Raw genomic sequence first — 21768 nt, 5'->3', positions numbered from 1 at the left:
GGCTCACGTGCATATCTTACTTCTTTTCTTTACTATTTTCAACTTCCCAATTCCTCATATATTTATATGTAATTGTTAAGCCCATTGGTAATTATATTGACATTTAGTGTCAAAATATGGAAAGGAAGAAGAGCCAATAATGGTCGATGAACATATTTACCATGTCTTTAATGTAAGATAATGATAATTATATAGTTATATCGAGATTAGTATTCACCAAGCATAAGACCTCGCTGAGTCAGGCAAGAGATCATCGATCTAGACACTTGTAATAGAGAAGAGATAACACCCAATTGTAGTAGAAAGAAAAAAACATTTATCAAGTGAAAAACAGTTGCATATGAGTTTGATTTGGCACAAAATTTGATTTAACATGATCATATTGAATAGAAAATGATTTACATAGTTTAAGGTAAAGATTTGCAAATATTTCTTGAAGAATGTGTTTTGATTGTTTTATGATTCTAAGGAAGAAAATACCAATGAAAATAATTAAAGGAAATAGTATGGAATGATGGATTATTCTAGATTATTGATTTTTATTAATGATGTATTCTAGAAATTTCCCAAACTCTAATTATGTTAGAGATCAAAGAGATAAGGGGAAAATATAAAAGGACCTAACAAGAAAAAAGTTATGTTGTTGTTGAGAGGAGTTTTGAAGTGAGAAACATAAGTTCATGGTAGAGTGAAGTTTTGAGGATATCAAAGGTCAGAGACACAAGTTGTACAAAGAGGAATCATTAATTACTCATAGAAGGTGATAAAAAGATGAGAAAAAGTGAGATCTAGTCAAGAAAAGTAAGTTTCTATCATACTGATCATTTGTTTCTACTTTCTAATCACTATAGTTGTTCTAAATCCTTGAATAATGTAGACTTAATAGTTTTCTATGTAAATCTCTTAATTGAGTACACACTTGGCATAGTGTTGGAAAATCCTTGAAGATGGTAGATCCTACTAGATCTGATTTTATTCTCCTAATAAAGTAATCCACCAAACATTACAAAAACATTGTATCCATGTGAAGGATAACTCTTACTGCACTAGTGATGGACTTGTGGGTATCATACCGACTGCAATTTTCCCTTTGACTAAGTGTTTCTCGATAACCAAATATGTGTTTTATGTGTTATGATTTAATGTTTATAATTTTGTGACTGATGCATGTTGAATTAGGAAAGTTAATTTTATTTACAAGAACTATCCAGTAAATGTTATGTGACTACCACATGATAGAGGAATCAAGGAGAATACTAAATTTGTTATAATTTTAAGTTCTAGAGGATATTGATTTATCCCCCCTCCCCTCACTATTAGCATCCTATCTGTCCTAATATTCCATTAGTAACTTCTATCATGGGTCCAAAAGTCTCTTCTAAGTCTTTTCCATTAACCACATGGGATTTGTATCTAAATCATGAATAATTTGGTAATATTTTCATTCTTAAGATTGTTAATCTTGGGAAGACCTAGTTAACATTCATTTTAGTTTCACTTAACACATGATGCGTGTGAGCCTATGTGAAACAATGATGATGATGAATGCTTACCATCAACTAGTAGCTCAAGTATTGATAGGTCTTGAAATTTCACAAGTACTTAGAAACAAAATTTTAAAGGATCTTATGAGATATTAAGAGGTCCTAATGTCCCTTTTGACACACTAGGACCCCTCCTTTATAGTACCTTTTAAATTGTCATGGAAAACTTGTTATAAAGATGACACTTTAGGCTATTTAACCATCATGGAAAACTTGTGATGAAGATGGAACCCGCAACTACTAGACTATCATAGACAACTTGTCATGAAGATGACAACTCCTAGAACTAGACCATAATTAAAAACTTATGATGAAGATGACACTTAGAAATACTAGATTTTCATGGAAATGTTGTGATGAAGATGGAAACTCCAAATACTAGACTATTATGGAAAACTTGTGATGAATATGACACTTGTAACTACTAGACTACCATGGAAAACTTCTGATAAAGATGACACCTCTAACTACTAGATTATTATAAAAAACTAAAGTGAATTCACTAGTGTCTTTATGGTTAGAATACTTTCCTAGAATGTTAGAGGACTGAATAGCTACTTTAAGAAGCATATGTTAAAAAATGTTAGAGGACTGAATAGCCTTGCTTAATTCTAAGGTTTATATGGTTCTCATTCAAGAAACTAAGACGAGTAAAGATAACTTCGACAAGGCAATGTCTTACATTGGTCAATGACATCATGGGTCTCTCAATAGGCCAATGACACTTCTATAGATTTGGCTATCATCTGGAATGAGAAAAAAATATTAGGTAGTCTTTTTTAATTTGATGTGAAATCCATTATTTTAGTATTCCATGACATTATTATTAGTTAGTATTTGAATTTAGTGAACATCTATGCTTCAAACTCAAAAGGGAAAAGAAAAAAATGATGGGACTCCCTTGGAAATGTGATGAAAAATAACCAAAATATTAGATAGATCATAACTAGATATTTTAACACTACTCTTCTCCCTTGGGAGAAATTGGGGTGCTCTAAGGACTTTGCTAGTATTATGGAAAACCTTGAAGACTTCTTTCAAGGGATTGGTTTATTAGATGTGGACCTCAAAGGGGAAAGGTTTATATGATGCAATCAAAGAAAAGGAAAAATCCTAATCTAGGTTCGATTGAATAGCTTTACCTTGTCATAGCTTCTTCCTTGAGGCAAAACCTAGAATGGGGTCTGACCATATATCTCTTTATCATGGAATGGAAAGTAGGAAAAAGAAAAGTCGATGATTTTAGATTTGAGATAATGTGACAATCTAATGACAAGTTAAGAGACTTAATAGATGGATGGTGGAAGACATCAGTGAAATTTCCTCCTCTTTTAAACTTTAACTTTGGGTTGGATGTTATCAAAGATAAGGTTATGAAGTGGAATAAACTATCCTTTAGAAATATATTTCATAAGAAAAAGAACTTGGAAAGTAAAATTTTAATATCCTAGAAGAATCTAGAAGATAATCTAAATGATTTAGACTCCCAAATTTTGGAAAGATCCTATAGAGACCAATGTCTCTCCATCACGACCCAAGAAGAAACCTTTTAGAACTAGAAATCTAAGATATAGTGGATTACTAAGGAGATAGGAATACTAGATTCTTCTATCATATCACTTTGCAACACAAGAATAGAAACAAAATCAGATCTCTTAAAGTAGATAATGGTAGGGTGGTTACAAATGAAGTTGATATCAATACTAAATTCATTAACTACATTCATTAAAGAGGTGGTTTTGATGATGGTGATGAAGACACCCATGTTTTGCTAGATTGTGTTCATGATCTTGTTTCTCTCAAGGAGAATGTTGCAGTGACCAAAAAGATTGATAGTGAAAAAGTCAAAATTGATTATTTCTCCTTCCAAGGCTTCAAATATCTAGGCCCCAATGGGTTTCCCCTAAATTTTTTCCATGAATACTAGGACATTGTGGCGGGTGGGGGTGTTTTCAAAGTCATTTATCACTTCTTCTAAACAAGTAATATGGAAAATAAAATAAATTAAACCTACATTGTGCTCATTCCTAAAAAATTGGTCCTATTTGTATGGAAGACTTTCACCCTATTAGCCTTTGTAGTACTATTTACAAAATTATAGTCAAGCTTCTAGTGAACATGATGAAGTCTATCTTGGGAAATATCATTTCAAAAAACTATAAAGGTTTTGTTGGTGGGAGGAATATTATGGATGCAATCATTATGACCCATGAAACCTTACACTCTATGAATGCCAATGTTAAACTACCAATGGTTCTCAAGCTCAACATTTCTATAGAAAATGGTAGGGTGAAATGGTCATTCCTTGCTCAAGTGTTAACTATATTTAACTTCTCTAGTTAGCTCCAAAAGATGATTATGAATTGTGTCACCTCTAGGAGCTATGCTATTCTTGTCAATGGTGTCCCCTAGGGGTTTTTACTATTGGTATAAGCCATAGACAAGGAGAACCCCTTTCCCCTTACCTATTTATAATTGTGGTGGATGTCATAATTAGGAAATTGAATAGATTAATACTCTCTAAAGCTATCTATGGTGTCAAAGTGGCCTCTAATATCCCCACCACTAGATCATGACAAATGTGTGGATAACACTATCCTATTTGGAGAAGCTATCCTTTTTGAAGCTAAGGATTGGAAGTTCAAGTTAGATAACTATGCCAAATTTTCTAGCTAATATATAAACTTTCATAAAACAAAAATATTCTTTTTCAATACTCAACAAGACATGCAAGGAATAATTTTTGTTGAACTGGAATGCCAAATGCAAAGTCTTCCAAATATGTATCTCAGTCTCCCTTTCTTTGTAAAAAAACCCAACCATAACTACTGGAATAGTGTCATCAAGAAATTTTAGAAGAATTTTTTTGGATAGGAAGGAAAATTTTTGAGTTTTCATGGTAAGTTCCTTCTTCTTAAATTATTCCTCCAAAGTATTCCAATGTACCTTATGTCTTTTTCCTTAATTCCTCCAAAAGTGGCATGTATGCTTAAAAAAATTCAAAATAAATTTCTGTGGTTGGGAGTATAGGAAAAGAGTCCAAAATGGCTCTTATAAATTGGAATCAAGTTCACAAACCCAATATGAATGGTGGCTTGGGTGTCAAAAATATCAAAAGTATGAACAAAGCTCTTGTCTCTAAGTTTGGTTGGTTAACTTTAGAAGGAGTTAAAGATTGGATGAAAACCCTAAAGGCTAAATACTTATCTTATGGACCTTCTTGTTGATATTGTAGCAAGAATAACTCCAATGGTAACTCTTGTCTATGGAAGAAAATTTTGAAAACTAGAAGCTTGATTAGAAGAGGTTATCATACTCAAATATGAGTGGTAGAAAAATCATATTTGGTGTAGAAGCACCTTAGGGAAGGGCAAATCCCTAGTACATTTTTGGCATGTAAATGATCTAGCCAACCATATAGTGAATAAGGAATAAGGATAAAGTCCCTTGGTAGTTTTAGGAGGTATGATTAAGTAGGAGTTAGGGTTGAGTCATGTTTTGAGCATTTAGGTCCTGTTATGCTTATAAAAGCTCAGAATTTCTCTAAAGGGCAAAATATGGAAAAATGCCTAAAATGGGCCAAGAAGTGTTTAGGAAGGGTCATTAAAAGTTTTGGGATCACTTTATAATGGTTGAACCCAAACTAGATAAGTTTTGAGGCCGAAAATGCAAAATTGACAAAAGATGTCAAATTGCTCATTGAAAACTTTACAAAAATGCACTAACAATTTTTGCTCTTTTCTAGGAAATGGATAGATGGAGTTGGTAACTCAACATAAGGGTCTAGGGAGTTGGAGAAGGATATTTAAATTGGAAAGAAATACTTAGAAGGGGTTGGTTATTCTTGTATATAGGCAATTCATTTGAGAAAGAGGAATTGTTGACATAAAATGAGTTTTTGAAGGATTGGTTCAAGAAATAGATTGATTTGCTTTATTTTGAGGATGTATTAATTCCTTGTGAACATAACTCTTTGAATTATTATTTTGATAACTATTCCTCATTTTATTAGGTTTTTACAATTCTTCAAGTTTTTCATTCCTATTGTTCAATTTTGACAGGGTTTCACTAAAATGGCTAAAGCCTAAATTCCTATTGTTGAAAATCTATGACCTTTGGGAATTAAGTAATGGACTATTTAAATTATGTAAATAAAAAATTTGGATGTTTTGGGAGTTAATTTTTTGTTTTTGTAAGCAAGCTCTGGAAAAGCCAATGGGAGCTTGGTAAGGCACAAAGATGCTTGCAAGAGAGTTCTAGATGGAATAGAGGATTGACACATGCTAATATTGATTGGGAAACTAGGGAGAGTGAATGAAAGAAAAAAATAGCTAACTGGAAGGCTATAGTAGAAAAGATCAAGGTGACATAGTTATCAAAGGATTATGAGATCCAACTTCACAAGCAAAGGAAAAATCTCAAACAAGAGGACCTTGATGTGGCTTTCTACATTGAAGAGTTCCAAAAACTAGCTCTGAGGTCAAGGGTGCAAGAGGCAGAAAACATCAAGGTGGCAAGATATCTAAGTGGCCTTAAGTGGGCTATACAAGATGAACTAATTTTTTTCAACCTCACTACCTTACATAGTTGTTTCCAAATATCTAGAAAAATGGAAGACAAGTTGAGAAAGAAGAATGACTCAAGCTTTAAAGGTAGGGGTAGAGGTAAAGATTTTAGAGGTAACTTAAGGGGAGGTTCTAGTGGAAGGACAATTATTAAAGGAGCTATGGAAATTCTAAGTGGACTAAGCAAGTCAATGAGACCAATCAAAGTGGAAGCACCAATAGAGGAAGAGGTCCCAATAATGGTGGGATATGGGAATAGTAGTAAGGAATCCTATTTTAGCAACATGAAATGTTGCCAATGTAGCAAGTTGGGGCATCCTACCTATAGGTATCCAGAGAAAGAATCAAAATCCTATGGTGAGAATAAAATTACATATGTGCAAGAAGATGGTAGTCAAAAGGAAAATGAGGTTGATCTTGAATTGGAGAAAGGAGAAAACATAATGATGAATAGATGTTTGGTCAAGAACTAGCAGAGGAAGAAACTAAACAAAGGAGGACACTTTTTAGGACTACATGTAAGGTACTTGGAAAGGTATGTAAGGTGATCATAGACTCAGGGTCTACAAATAATGTGATATTAGAGAAAGTAGCACACAAGCTTGGTTTGACAAGAATTCCACATGTGTGTCCATATAGGTTAACCTGGCCAAATAAAGGCTAGAATATATTGGTGAATGAACAAGTATGTGTGGACATCACTATTGGCAAGTACCAAGACAAGATCCAGTGTGATGTACTTCCAATGGATGCTTTCCATCTACTGCTAGAAGACCTTGGTAGTATGATAGAGCGGTAGCATCATGGGAAGGAAAAAAAATATTTCTTCAAAAAGGATAGAGTCACCTATAGGATACAATAGTTTTTGGAAGAAGAAAAGGTAGAGGGGGCTACTACTAAGACATTATTGATGAGTGGGAAAGAGTTCCTCAAATACTCAAAGGAAGATGAAGGATTAGGGTATGTCATCATGATGAAGCCAAAGGAGGAGAGGTCATCAACACACACACCTATACCTACAAAAGTATAAGAAATACTAGATCAGTTCAAGGATATCATATGTGATGGAGCATCACCAAAATTACCCCCAAAGAGAGCAATAAGTCATCAAAATTATTTCATACTAGGTGTGTCATTGCCAAACAAAGCTACATACAAGATGACACCATATCAAAACAAGGAGATAGCAAGGAAAGTCCAAGAATTGCTTGATCAAGGCTTGATTAGGAAGAGCATCAATGCATGTGTAGTCCTAGTTGTCCTTGCTCCTAAAAAGGGAGCTAAGTGGAGAATGTGTACAGACTCTGGCAAAACCAATAGGATTAGAACTAGATATAAATTCCCTATTCCTAGCACAAAGGATCTAATGGACTGTCCTAGTGGAGCTAGATACATTTATAAAATTGATCATAAGAGTGGCTATTACTATATTAGGATGAAGGAGGGTGATGGATGGAAGTTTGTATTTAAAACTATTGAGGATCTCTATGAGTGGTTGGTAATTCTATTTGGTCTTACCAATGCACCAAGCACCTTCATGAGAGTTATGAATGAATTCTTGAAGGATTATATAGGAGTGTTTGTTGTTGTGTACCTAGATGGCATCCTTGTCTTCAACAAGACAAAAATGGAGCATATGAAACACCTAGAAATGGTGTTGAGAAAGCTTCAAGAGGAGAAGTTGTTAGTGAACCTTGAGAAGAGTGAATTCATCAAAGAACAACTAGTGTACTTGGGTTTTGTAGTTTCTCAAGGAAGTTTAAAAATGGATAAGAGTAAGGTAGAGGCAATCTTTAGTTGGCCTATTCCTAGATCTACTACTAAAGTCAAAAGTTTTCATGGCCTAGCACAAGTTTATAGGGAGTTTGTGAGGAAGTTTAGTGAGATTTTTGTACCGATAAATGACACTATCAAGGGAGGCATGATCACAAAATTTTCATGGACCAAAGCTATAGATGGGAGCTTTGAAAGGTTGAAGAAGGAGTTACTAGCCCAGCTAGTATTGGTTTTGCCATGTTTTAAGAAACCATTTGTGGTAGACTATGATGCTAGTAACATTGTAGTGGGGGTAGTATTAAGCCAAGAGGGTTGGCCTATGGCAATTTTCTATGATAGAATCAATGAGGCAAAGACAAGATATTCAACATATGGCTTAGAACACTATGCAATTGTTCAAGCCCTTAAGAAATAGATGCATTACCTATTTCGTAAGGAGTTTGTCATCTTCACTAAAAGCAAAAAATAAGTTTTAATAAACTACAAGAGAAACTTAGTCTTAGGGAAATCAAATAGATGGAATTCCTACAATCCTACACCTTTATAGTCAAACACAAGAAGGGCACTAATAACAAGGTTACAAATGCTTTAAGCAAAATAATTTTAACAGTTCAAGAATTCAAGCTATAGAGCATAGGGAAAAAGGGATTCTAGGACATGTATGATGAGGATCCTAATTTCTTAGAGGCTTACAAATTTTGAAAATTATTTCCATAGTCCATTTTTTGAATATACATTACAGGTTGATCTGTTGTTTAAGGGTTAGTAGTTTTCTATCCCAAGGGGATCCATGATAGAGAATCCCATTTAGGAAAGATGGAAGTAGGTAACTTGACACAAGGGTCTAGGTAGTTACAAAAGTCTATTTAAAGTAGAAATAACTCCTTACAATGGGTTAGTTATGCATTTTTATGGACTGTTCATGTGAGAAGGAGGAATTGCTAACAAAAAATGAGTTTTTGAAGGATCAGTTCAAGAACTAGATTGATTTGTTTTCAGTTTTGGATGGATCAATATCTTGTGAACATGGAACAACTCTATACATTCTTTTTTTGATCACTACTCTTCATTTTATTAGGTTTATTAAATTTCTTTAAGTTCTTCATTCCTGCTACTCAGTTTTGATAGGGTTTCACTAAAATGGCTAAAGCTTGAAATTCCATTGTAATAAAGTAATGTTCTATGTACATTATGTAAATAAAAATTTTGGAGGTTGTGGGAGTCAATTTTTTATTTTTGCAAGCAAGCCCTAGGCATGCTAGTGGGAGCTTGGTAAGGCTCGAAGATGCTTGGAAGAGAGTTGTAGATGGATTGGAGGGTTAACACATGCCAATCTTGATTGGGAATCTATGGAGTAGGGTTCTACGTGTCCATAGACTAGAGGAGAAGGTCTGATGCATAGTGTAGACCATTTTAGAAGTTGGATTGTTGACTTTTCCCTTGAAACCCACAAAATAGGGGTTTTCTAAAAATTTAATATACAAACACAATGGATACCTAACACCTAGAAAATACTTGAGCCTTGGTCAATAGAAACAAAGCATATAAGGAATCAATAGGCCCTGTTAAGAGATTTTGCAAGTTATTGAAGGTTCCTTATTTCTACGACTTAGAGCTATAGAGACAAACATAGCAAGAATGGGTTGTGGGGATGGTAAATTTGTCAAGATGGTATAGAATAAATTGAAATGTGCCAAGAACCTAAGGAGGAAGGTCTAAGCTTGGTTTTTCCATATTGTGAGCATTTGGTATAGTTTTTGTTTGATAAGCCAAAAAATGCTAAATTGGGGCTTTGATATTTAGAGGAGTTGAACTTGAATTGATTGGTGAGTTTCACGGGAGCAGGGGATTAGGAGAGAATCCTCTAGGTTAGAGTTAGAGTAGAGACCCTAAGAAGACTAAGAGATATCTTTGGTAGAGAAAAGAGGCTCTAAAAAGAAGAAGCTCCACATCATTATTTTGGGAAGAAATTTGGAAGGATGAAGTGCCTATTAAGGAGGTGGTGAATGACAAAGGTTTGATTGACTAGTTGAAGGTGAATGCGGGGGAGAAATTAAAAATGTACATAGAATGGGATAATGGTAATGCCAAATGGAAGCACCTTATTAGCCTTTTACATGTCCAATGGGATGCTAGAAGAATTATACATTTTAGTAAAGAGGAAGTTACCTTACTTATGGGTTTACTCCTTGACACTACTCCCTTTAATGAGGTCCATGAAGACAAATGGTTCTAGAGATATAATAGGAATGTCCTCTCCTCTATTAGTTTGGCTTACAAAGTGCTTGAAGATTCATTTGTTATTGAAAAATTATGGAAAACTATATGGACCTATAATCTACCCCCAAAAATAAAATGTTCTAAGTGGGTATGTCCAAGATCATGGTCAATTGGAAACTATGCTCTTAAAAAGTAATAAAAAATTAGAAAATTAGGGTTATGTCAACTTGTCATGCAATTGTCAACTTGTTATAAACTTTATATCAAAAATTTGAAAGAAAAGTATGTGTAGGAAATTGAATTCAGTTTCTAAACTACTAGGCCTTATCTAAAAAACATAAAAATTGATTGGTCAAAATTTTGAATTTTAATGCAATAGTGCAAACATTTTTGGACAAAAATAAGAAGTAGATGTATGTTTGACCACATTAGTCAAAATAAAATGATAATATTTTTAAATAATATTCTTGATAGAAGAAGTATACTCATGCTTGGATGTGACATATATTTTTGTCTATTTTAATTCTAAATAAATAATTAATCAATAATTTTCTACTTTATTATTTTTGGAATAAAAAATTCTTGTGACTGGCCACCTTAACTAATTCAGAACTCTGTAGATATTTGTTTCTTTTCTTTTTCCTTATAGTGGAAGAAGCATAGAATGTGATGCATCTTTTGGATTTCAAAAATGTTGTGCCATTTGAAAGTTATAGTTGTATTTTAAGTAGTGTGTTAATCAACACTTTATGTGTAAATCCATTAGAAAATAGTTAATAATTACTAACTAGACTTATAATTTGACAAACCTTACATTATAGAAAGCTAAGAACATTCTTAAGAAACCCCTTTCATTTCATCAAATGTTGGTGAAAAATTTGTCATCAACTACATGTTTAAAGTAAAAAATACACAAGAATAGGCCAAAACCACATTTTCAAGACATTTTGAAAGTTGACCATATAGGGTTGGTATCAAGAGATATAGTAGGCCTTATAAAGTTATTAATTTTTTTTCTTTACTATCAGGATGGGTGGGAAAAAAGTAGGAATAGATTTTGAAATGTTTTGAGGCATTTCATAACTACATATTTTTTAGATCACTACTTTTTGGCACACCATGATCCTACACATACGCAGGTGGGCTATTGCTCATGGGAAAATCCTCACTCTCAACAACCTAGCTAAAAGTTGACTCAAATTGGCTAACATATATGCCCTTCTTGAAAAATAATGCAAGGTCTATTAATCATATTCTGTTACATTGCCTATTCATAGTTGAGATTTGGAATCTGGTGCTTAGGGAGTGTCATCTTGCCATGGTTTTCCTAGAAAACATTAATGATATGATATTACAATGGAAGATTTCATCCTTCTCCCATCTTATCTCAGCTAATTCTTGGGAAGTTATTCTTCCTACATGGTTAGTTGGTGTGTCTAGAAAGAAAAAACTGATAGAATCCTTAGAAACAAAAAGATGAAACCTAGCTCCATTTTCCATATCATCAAAAATATCACTAGAGAAAGTATAAATTGTGCTCATTTTCCCAAAATAATTATGTTCCCTAGCCTCCTTGATCTAAGGCTAAAGAAATATTGAAATATAAAACAAAGCTTGATTGATATCAACTAATAGAAAATATGGAAAAGGAAAAAATGCTACTAGATTCTACCTGAGAAGGGATAGCTAAAATGCAATATTGATGGACTAGTGAATCTAGACCAAGAGGAATCACAATAGACTAGAAAGGTGATATTATCCTTGAATTTTCCAACTTGTTGGGCACTAGGTCCAATAACTATGTCAAGGTAATAGCTATGTGGCTTAGTATTAAAAAGCTACATGACCTAGGAGAAGAAAAAGCTGAACTAGAGGGCAACTTGAAGCTCATTCTTGGCCTTCTTTTAAATGGAGCCAAGAGCCAATGGAGTATATCCCCTATAATTGATGATTGCAAAATAACACTCTCATTTTTCAACAATGTGCTAATCAAACACAACTTTAAAGAAGGGAACACAGATGCAAACTAAATGGCTACGTAGGGGCTAAACCATGAGGAATGGAATATGCTGACTAAGATGGAGGGGATGCAAGAGTTAAATCAAATTATGTTAAATGATTACAAAAAATATAATGGTATGTGGTAGAATTTTTAGAAGTGTCAAATAGAAAACAAAGAACCCTAGTAAGCAAATTTCTAGCCCTATGATCACTAAAGGAAACAATACTAATGTGATGTTTTCAAGTTTGACTTTCAATTATTGCATTGATGAGGCTTTAACCCTTGTGAGGCTAAAAAGGATGAATTGTATGATGTTAATAATAAAGTTGCATCATGAGAAGGTTAATTATTTCAATATCAAATATTTATGGCATTGAGTTGGAAAGTAGCCCACTCAACCATGATAATTTGTGCCACATTTCATCATGATTTACTACATTGGTTACACCAATGGCAGACAAAGAGCCAAGTTTGCAAAAAGGTACGAAACTAGCAATGAGAGAATGATTTGTGGGAAGATATTTTTAACTCCCGAGACTTATAATTTTCATCACCCTTATTTGGAAATGGAAAGTTTCACTCTACATTCTATTTCTCTTAATAACATCTTTAGTCCTCAGTTTTTGGGGAAAGCTTCCATGATGAGTAGTATTACAAATAGAGATGTGGTCAAGTTTAGCTTGGGTCTTAAGAAAACTTATTAGTTGTTTCAGAAGGAGAACATCATGAGTGGCCCACTAAAACATGTGGAACCTATCCAAAAAAAATGATTGGAGTAGAACAAGGATATTTGGGGTTGCTTTGTCAAGCAAGGATTGCATTCTTATATCATCGCAATGAAAGACCACAAAATCATCCTATCAACTAAGTTTGCTAATTTGTGGAAGAAGGGTCAGGTGTAGATAGGGAGTATCAATTTTGTTGTGACACCATGGCTGACTGGTGAAGTGATAGGCCTAGACTTTGTTGGTGTGCAAATTGAAAGAAACGGTATGCCATATTATAGAAAATTTAAGCATAAATTGTTTGTAAGGAATGGAAGAAACAATTAGAGATAATTCTTGAAATGAGTATGATAGGCTCTCCCTTCCTAGTACCTTTGGGGCCAGTTGTTAGTAGTTAATTAAGTATTTCACTCTTGAAGGTTAGTATATGACTTGTCATGGCTACCATTTTCCTTTTCTTAACATGTTGCATCATGGGGAAAAAGTGAACATCGCATTATTCTTATATTCCTATCTAGTCAACAACATTGTCCTAGGTGAAAATTACCCCATCCACAAAGGGCTCATTTTTGTCTTTTACCATCATGTTTGTGCTTACCATCCAATGTTTGGTAGATGTATCTCGACCATTGACTTGCTACTCCTAAAGGTCCAATCCTCAACGGTTATTGAAGCAATATGGTTAGAAAAATCCCCTCTAGAGCTACCCTAAGTCAAGAAAATCCTTTAATCCTCCAAGACCAAGAAGCTTATCACTTTCATGGAACAATCCCTTTTTCTTGAAACCTGGAAAAAGTGAACTAATGTCTCTGCTAAATTTAGCCCTACTAATACCCCTAAAAAAAGAGAATGACTGATGACACTATTGACATCGAGAATAATCATGGGGAGGAATTTTCTAATTTTGAGGTGGAGGAAAGAGTCGTGGACTATAATAATCAAAAGATTAATACTAGTTCTAGGCAAAGAAGATCTGTTAGACTTAAAATAAAAAAACAGAAGAGCTAAAAGAAAGAAAGCAAGGTGGGCTCTCATAATTCTCAAATGGAGGAAAAGGTAGAAGAGATGAAAGTGTAGGAACCACCGGAGAAATATGGGCATTGCTCCTTTGAAGATGCATATTTTGAAGCGAAAGTGGAGGATTCCAATGAGGAAACCCAGATTCCCAAAAAAATAAAAGTAGTGGTGGACCTAAGGATTTTTGGTGATAAAGACATCAAGTCCTTTAATAAAATTGAAGTCACAGAACAAAAATTTTCCCCTAGATTTCTCCAGACTCCAAAGACAACTAGATGACTTCGAAAAGGACCATGAAAAATGTTTCACTAGAGTAAATGAGAAGATTGGTGAGCTAAACAATAAGTTTAATAAGGAGAATCCTCGACTTGAACTGGGTGTGGTTATTTCCATGATTTGCAAGGTGTATAAGGAAATGATGAGAAAGGTTGTGTTTGGGGTGATCAATGGGAAAAGTAAACTGAGAAAGGCAAGCCAAACCAAGGAGGAAAAGTGCAACGAGATTAAGATTTTCGTATAGATCGAGAACTGGATGGAGGAGATCAAGTACCACAATGAATATTGGGAGAAGATCAACCAGGCCTAGCTCCTCTTTTCTATGTTTTTTGCACCTTTTAAGTTCTCTAGTGGTTACCAATTTTATTTGTGGTTTTCTAAATTACGTTGCTAATTTCTTGATGTTGTTGAGCTAGTTTCTCATCATTGATAAGTTTGTTAATCCTCACTGTTGTTGAGGTAGCTAGACCTTTGTTTTGGTTAGTAAGTTTAGTAGTTTAAAGTTTAGATTTATGTTATTTTTGGATATGGATGGTTTAAACTATTTGAAGAGCATGGTGTGTTTTGATAATTTTGTAGTTTATAAGTTTTGGGTGGGACTCTAACTGCTGGGGTTAGAGCATGCCTTCTGTTGCTTGGTTGTAATGGCACAAGGTAGAGATGGTCTTTGCTTTTTGATGTTATCTAGGTTGAAGACCTTTTTTCTACATTTTTTAATTAAAACATAAAAAATCTTCTTCTTTCTATTAAATTAAAACGTGTAATATTATTCGAACATATAAATAGATAATTAAAAGATACTAAATAATAATAGATAAGTATAATATTGTAAGTCATACTCAATTGATTCTTCATTACTAAAACTCACTAACTATGATAAAACCTAATTTATCACATGATATTAATATATATTGACCTTTTAATTATGCATATTTAGAACATTGTAAGTAAATAAATAATTTTTTTTGTAAAAAGAAATGTTTTAAGTCAGGATGACTAGGGACTCATTCTATTTATATCTTTTAATGACGAAATCGTCATAAATAAATTTGCTTTTCTATATCTATAGAAATCTACATTGCAATTACAGATCGAAGATCGAAGCTTCTGCCGACACTAAGACAGCGATATGATTCGTGAATAGTGCAAAGTGTGACGAATTTTTTGGTATATTTTTCTGCCGAAGGCATTCCCCCTTATGAAATGGAGGAGCTGGTTGTGTCCATCAACGGTTGAGAGTGTTTACAAATGATGGACGACCATCCAATACATCCTGGCCGCTCATCTTTACTCGTCATTAATCATCAGCACTATGAATGCGGGCTGTCGATCTCACTTAATTGGTCTCTTCTACTGTAGTCGCGTTAACGAAAGTAATCTCAAAAAACTCCTCAGATTCCCAAACGTGGGCGTCCTTGTTCGAACCCCTGCAAGCAATCACAGACACAGAAATTAGAAATTATAATTATGTCTGCACATAAGAAAATTCCCACAGAAATTAAAGATCTGGCACTGATCTTGCGGTTGCGACCAGAATATGTTCCAATTATTGCCATCGTTCCACGTCTAAAAGCAAACATCCCCAACCTGGCCGTCGGTAACAAACCGGGTGAGTAGGTGGGTGTCGGGCCGGAGCGAATAAGTGAAAACGTATCCGACTTTTCACAAAGCTGAACTCGCAGACTTATTTGGTCGGACAATCTGTTGGAAAACTGGATCAACTCCTTCCACCCCAAAATTAACTTATTATGCCTATATGGGTCGAGCTCATCGATATGGCTCTGTCATTTCCTTGGCTCATCGATATGTAGGCCCGGCCATCGACAAACATGGCTAAATGCATAGCTCGTGTAAGCTTAAAACGACCACCTATATAAAATTTAATATATTTTATAGTAATACTCAAAAAATTTAAGTATTTCACATTTGTAATACAGTTAGTTTTTAGTTTTTTTCAATTTTATTATATAATTTTAAATTTTGTGATTTTTCCCTCCTAATGTCCCACTTTTTAACTATGCATTAATCACATGTTAGATAAATCTATTTAGTTATGCACGATGATATATGTATTATTTTATGTAACATAAAGTCTAGATCATTCTCCAAATTATAAACTTCTAAATAAATAAATGTTAAAAAATATGAAAAATTATAATAAAAATAATGTATATGAAAAATAAGTTTAATAAAGTATTTTTAAAAAGTTTATTATATGCATTAATGATTCTATTCTATTATTAGAAAATGAAATCTAGTAATTTTAAAATATGATTATCTTCTTTTTATAAATTTGTATGATTTCTTTTAAAGAAATATCATTTAAAAAAATGATTTTAGCATATTTTAATGCATATATTCAACATGTATTATTATCTATAACATTATTTATCAAATTTATTATTTGTAATTATTTTATCCAAACATTAAGTGAAGTGTTCGATGTCCATTAAATATTTTTGAGCGAGAAAGTGAACTTTTAAATTAAATAATACAAACATTTATATATTATAGATAAGAAAATTTCTCATTTTAGACTATTAAAGATTAAACGTATAATACTAAAAGACAAGAGCCTACAAGTCACGGGTAAATTGCCTCTCATTAGAGAGGTCTTGGGTTTGAATCTCCTTGTATTAACACATAATATTAATCTTAAGAATAGTGATAAATGAATAATAGCTCATCTACGCTTCAATTGATTACCTACAAAAAAAATATAATACTTTAAAAAATTAAATGTAACATGAAATTCAATATAAAAATATATACTACTATATATATATATATATATATATATATATATAGAGAGAGAGAGAGAGAGAGAGAGAGAGAGAGAGAGAGAGAGAGAGAGAGATGATAATGGTAGACAAATGTGATACAAGCTAAATAGTAAAGGAAAAACATCAAGTGAAAAGAAATGCATTATGGGTTAATGGGTTTGACATCCCACGACACACTCGAAGTCAAAGCTTCAAGTGTGTTCGATAAGCCAGGCATGTTGCCACTACTCCTCTTTTAGTTCGTATAAACAATTAAAAAAAACATAGACAACCATTATCTTCATTTTGAACATTAAATTAGTTCATTTTAATTGGTTGGTTTGTTCATTCTTTTTTTCCATTCCAACATCATTTACACATTTTTTTGTAGTCCACTTTTAAATATATATTGTTTGGATTTCCAAACTAAATACTAAATTAGTAGTAATGGAGTCTAATATAAGTGTTTCCATTAGACCATTAGTATCTCTAAACTAGATGACAAGAAATTTATGCATAGATATATAAATGTTGTGAGATAGATGAAGAAAAAGATGTGAATATAATGAATTATAGAGAGGAGTAAAACTGGAGATGGAGGTGAATGAGAGAGGCCAAAGGGAATGACATATATAGATAGAGATATAAGAGATTAAGATAGATAAAAGTGATAGAGAAAGATACATAAATGTAACTAAAAATAGAGGGATAGAGAGAGCTAGATAGAGATAAAAATTTGTAGAAAGGTGGATAGGATTATAGAATGTGATGAACAAGAGCACATAAAGATGATGAATAACTATAGTTCAAAAAGTTAAAAAAAAAACAGTTCAAAGTATTATAATGATATTATGAAACAAAATTATATTTATATTGCAAATATACAATACAAAGACATGAAATTTAGATGATAACATAATAAAAATAAATTCAAAAAAGTTTCTTAAATTATACTATATTTATTTTTTGAAGGATATTTAGAAATCTTAAATATGTTAAAATATATTATCTTATATAGTTAATTTATTTAGTAATGTGTAAAATTAATTTCTTATGATATGTTGATGATAGTATGACTATAAATACAAGAATTTTTTAATGACATCTTCCATTCTAAATATATATATTAAACTTTTCTAAAAATTGAAATAAAAATACTTATTATATTATTATATTCAAACTTTTTTACAACAATTAAAAAATGATAAAATTTATAAAACATAATTATATAAGTGAAGAATTGCTTCACATTTCATGGTAGTAAAAACTTTGACAAGTTGTGTATGTCAAAAATGATGGGGCATGACACATGCCACTTAGTGGGTGCAAATATGTTGCACCATAGCCAACACCTTGAAAGACTTGTTACCCATTTCACATTCACACTCAAACCATTTGCACTGAAATATGGTATGGGTTGTGACATTTGACCACAGTATTGTTGAATTCTTGTATTGCCACCTAACCATAGAAAACAAAGGAAAAGTATTTAAGATGGCCCATCATGCATCATCCCTTCCACCCATTTGGATAATTTTAATCTACCATTTTAAATAGCAATTTTGAGGTGTTCATATACGTTATTAGTTTTAGATTGTCTCATGCACCTAAAATTTACATATCACAAGTTCTATTTTGAAATCTTGATATACTCAAATCATGCTCACAATTTGCATTTATACTAGAGATTCATTTAATATAATTATTTATAAAAATTATTTGTTAGTGGACTTATTAGATATTGCTTTGTGCAATAAGTAGTTTGGATTCAATTATTTTACTTTGTTTGATAAAATGATGAGGTAGTGACTTGGAGAAAACTGTTATTGTTTGATATGGATGTGAATTCCCTAAGGGCGACATCTAATTATAAATTTAAAATGAATGATATATGATGCATCTATAGCATTTAAAATACATGTTCTACATTCGTCCAATAATCTTGGGTGAAATGAAATAAGTGTTCTACTTTAAGATTAAAGTTTTTATTTATAAAAATAGAGCATACTATATTATTAGATGTGATTACTCTATTAAATAGTAATGATTGAAATTATATTTCTGTCTATATTATGATTATGATTAATATATTATATCATTCGGATATTTGCACTATTAAGATCAATGTGTTGGATAACAAATATATTATGAATCAGCTAGTGAGCTTCACTTTTAGATTTTCTTTCATGCACTAATTATGCAGTGTCTTATGTGAAGGTTTATCTATTTAATTATGAGTTTTTTTCCCTTTATCTTACAAATCAGGATGTCTTCCATTTTAATGTTGAGAGATGGAGATGGATAAAAAGTGATAGAAAGAGATAGAGAGATATAGCTAAAACTAGAGGGACATAAATATCTAGAGAGAAGTAAACAATTATAGAGAGGTAGATAGAGTCATAGAAATAATTGTAGAGAGAGAGAGAGAGAGAGAGAGAGAGAGAGAGAGAGAGAGAGAGAGAGAGAGAGAGAGAGAGAGAGAGAGAGAGAGAGAGAGAGAGATTCACAAAGAGTAATGCCATTTTCCTCTATCTACCCTATCTACATTTTTTTTTTCCAAATTGATCTTCAATATATCTTCAGCATATCTATTGCACATTAATTATGGATAACAAAGACAAAGTATTTAAGATGGCCCATCATGCATCACCCCTTCCACCCATTTGGATAATTTTAATGTACCATTTTAAATAACAATTTTGAGGTGTTGATATATGTTATTAGTTTTAGATCATCTCATACACTTGAAACTTGCATATCACAAGTTCTATTATGAAATCTTGACATACTCAAATCATGCTCACAATCTGCATTTATGCTAGAGATTCATTTAATCTAATTCTTTATAATAATAATTTTTTAGTGAACTTATTACATATTTCTCTATGCAATTAGTAGTATGGATTGAATTGTTTTACTTTGTTTGATAAAATTATGAGTGGGTGATGTGGAGAAAAGTGTAATTATTTGATATGGATGTGAATTGTCTAAGGGAAAAATCTAAATATAAATTTCAAATGTATGATATATGATGCATCAATATCACTTAACATACATCTACTACATTCATCCAATAATCTCGGGTGAAATGAAATTAGTGTTGTACTTTAAGATTAAAATTTATATTTATAAAAATAGAGCATACCACATTATTAGATGTGATTACTCTATTAAATAGTAATGATTGAAATTATACCTATATGTATATTATGATTATTATTAATATATTATATCATTTGGATATTTTTACTATTAAGATCAATGTGTTAGATTCTCTGGTGAGGTTCACTCTAGATTCTCTTTCATGCACTAATTATGAAGTGCCTTATGTGAGGGTTTATCTATTTAATTATGGGTGTTTTTTTTTATAAATATCTTAGAAATGAGGATGTCTTCTATTTTAATCTTGAGAGATGGAGATGGATAAAAAGTGATAGATAGAGATAGAGAGATATAGTTAAAGCTAGAGGGACATAAAATAGCTAGAAAGAAGTAAATAGTTATAGAGAGGTAGATAGAGTTATAGAAATAACTAGAGAAAGAGAAATATAGTTATTCACAAAGAGTAATGCCATTTTCCACTATCTACCCTATCTACTTTATTAATCTTTTCCTAATTGAATTTCAATATATCTTTGACATACCTATTGTGCACTAATTGTCGATAACAAAGGAAAAGTATTTAAGATGGCCCATCATTTGTCACCCCTTCCACTTATTTGGACAATTTTAATCTACCATTTTAAATAGCAATTCTGAGGTGTTGATATACATTATCAATTGTAGATTGTCTCATGCACTTAAAACTTACATATCACAAGTTCTATTATGAAATCTTGACATACTCAAATCGTGCTCACAATCCGCATTTATGCTAGAGATTATTTTAATATAATTATTTATAATAATTATTCGTCACTCAACTTATTACATATTTCTTTGTGTGACAAGTGGTATGGATTTAATTATTTTACTTTGATAAAATGATGAGTGGGTGACTTGGAAAAAAGTGTTATTGTTTGATATGGATGTGAATTCCCTAAGGGCAACATCTAAATATAAATTTAAATGTATCATATATGATACATCTCTAGAGAGAACTTACCATACATGTGCTACATTCATCCAATCATCTAAGGTGAAATGAAATCAATGTTGTACTTTAAAATATAAATTTATATTTATAAAAATAGAGCACACCTTATTATTAGATGTGATTACTCTATTAAATAGTAATGATTTAAATTATATTTATATTTATTTATGTTTATTATTAATATATTATATCATTTGGATATTTGTATTATTAAGATAAATATGTTAGATAAATAATATATTATGAATTATTTAGTGAGGTTCACTCTTAGATTCTCTTTCATGCACTAATTATGAAGTGCTTTATGTAAGGTTTTATCTATTGAATCCCAGGGGATTTTTTTTTTCTATACCTTACAAATGAAGATGTCTTCTATATTAATGTCAAGAGATGGAGACAAATAAAAACTGATAGAAAGAGATAGAGAGAGATAGTTAAAGCTAGAGGACATAAAATAGCTAGAGATAAGTAAATTGTTATAGAGAGCTAGATATCTAGTTATAGAAATAATTGAAGAGAGAGAAATCAAGTTATTCACATAGAGTAATGTCATTTTCCTTTATCTACCCCTATCTCCTTTTTTCTTTTTCCCTAATTGATCTTCAATATATGCTCACCATACCTATTGCACATTAACCGTAGATAACAAAGGAAAATTATTTAAGATGGCCCATCATGTGTCACCCCTTCCACCCATTTAGATAATTCTAATCTACCATTTTAAATAGAAATTATGAGGTGTTGATATATGTTATTAATTTAAGATAATCTCATGCACCTAAAAA

The sequence above is a fragment of the Cupressus sempervirens genome, chromosome 1 (genome assembly GCF_028749045.1).
Source record: "Cupressus sempervirens isolate cs-2001-9-10 chromosome 1, ASM2874904v1, whole genome shotgun sequence".
NCBI classification, from domain to species: Eukaryota; Viridiplantae; Streptophyta; class Pinopsida; order Cupressales; family Cupressaceae; genus Cupressus; species Cupressus sempervirens.
Note: the sequence above shows the minus strand (reverse complement) of the source record.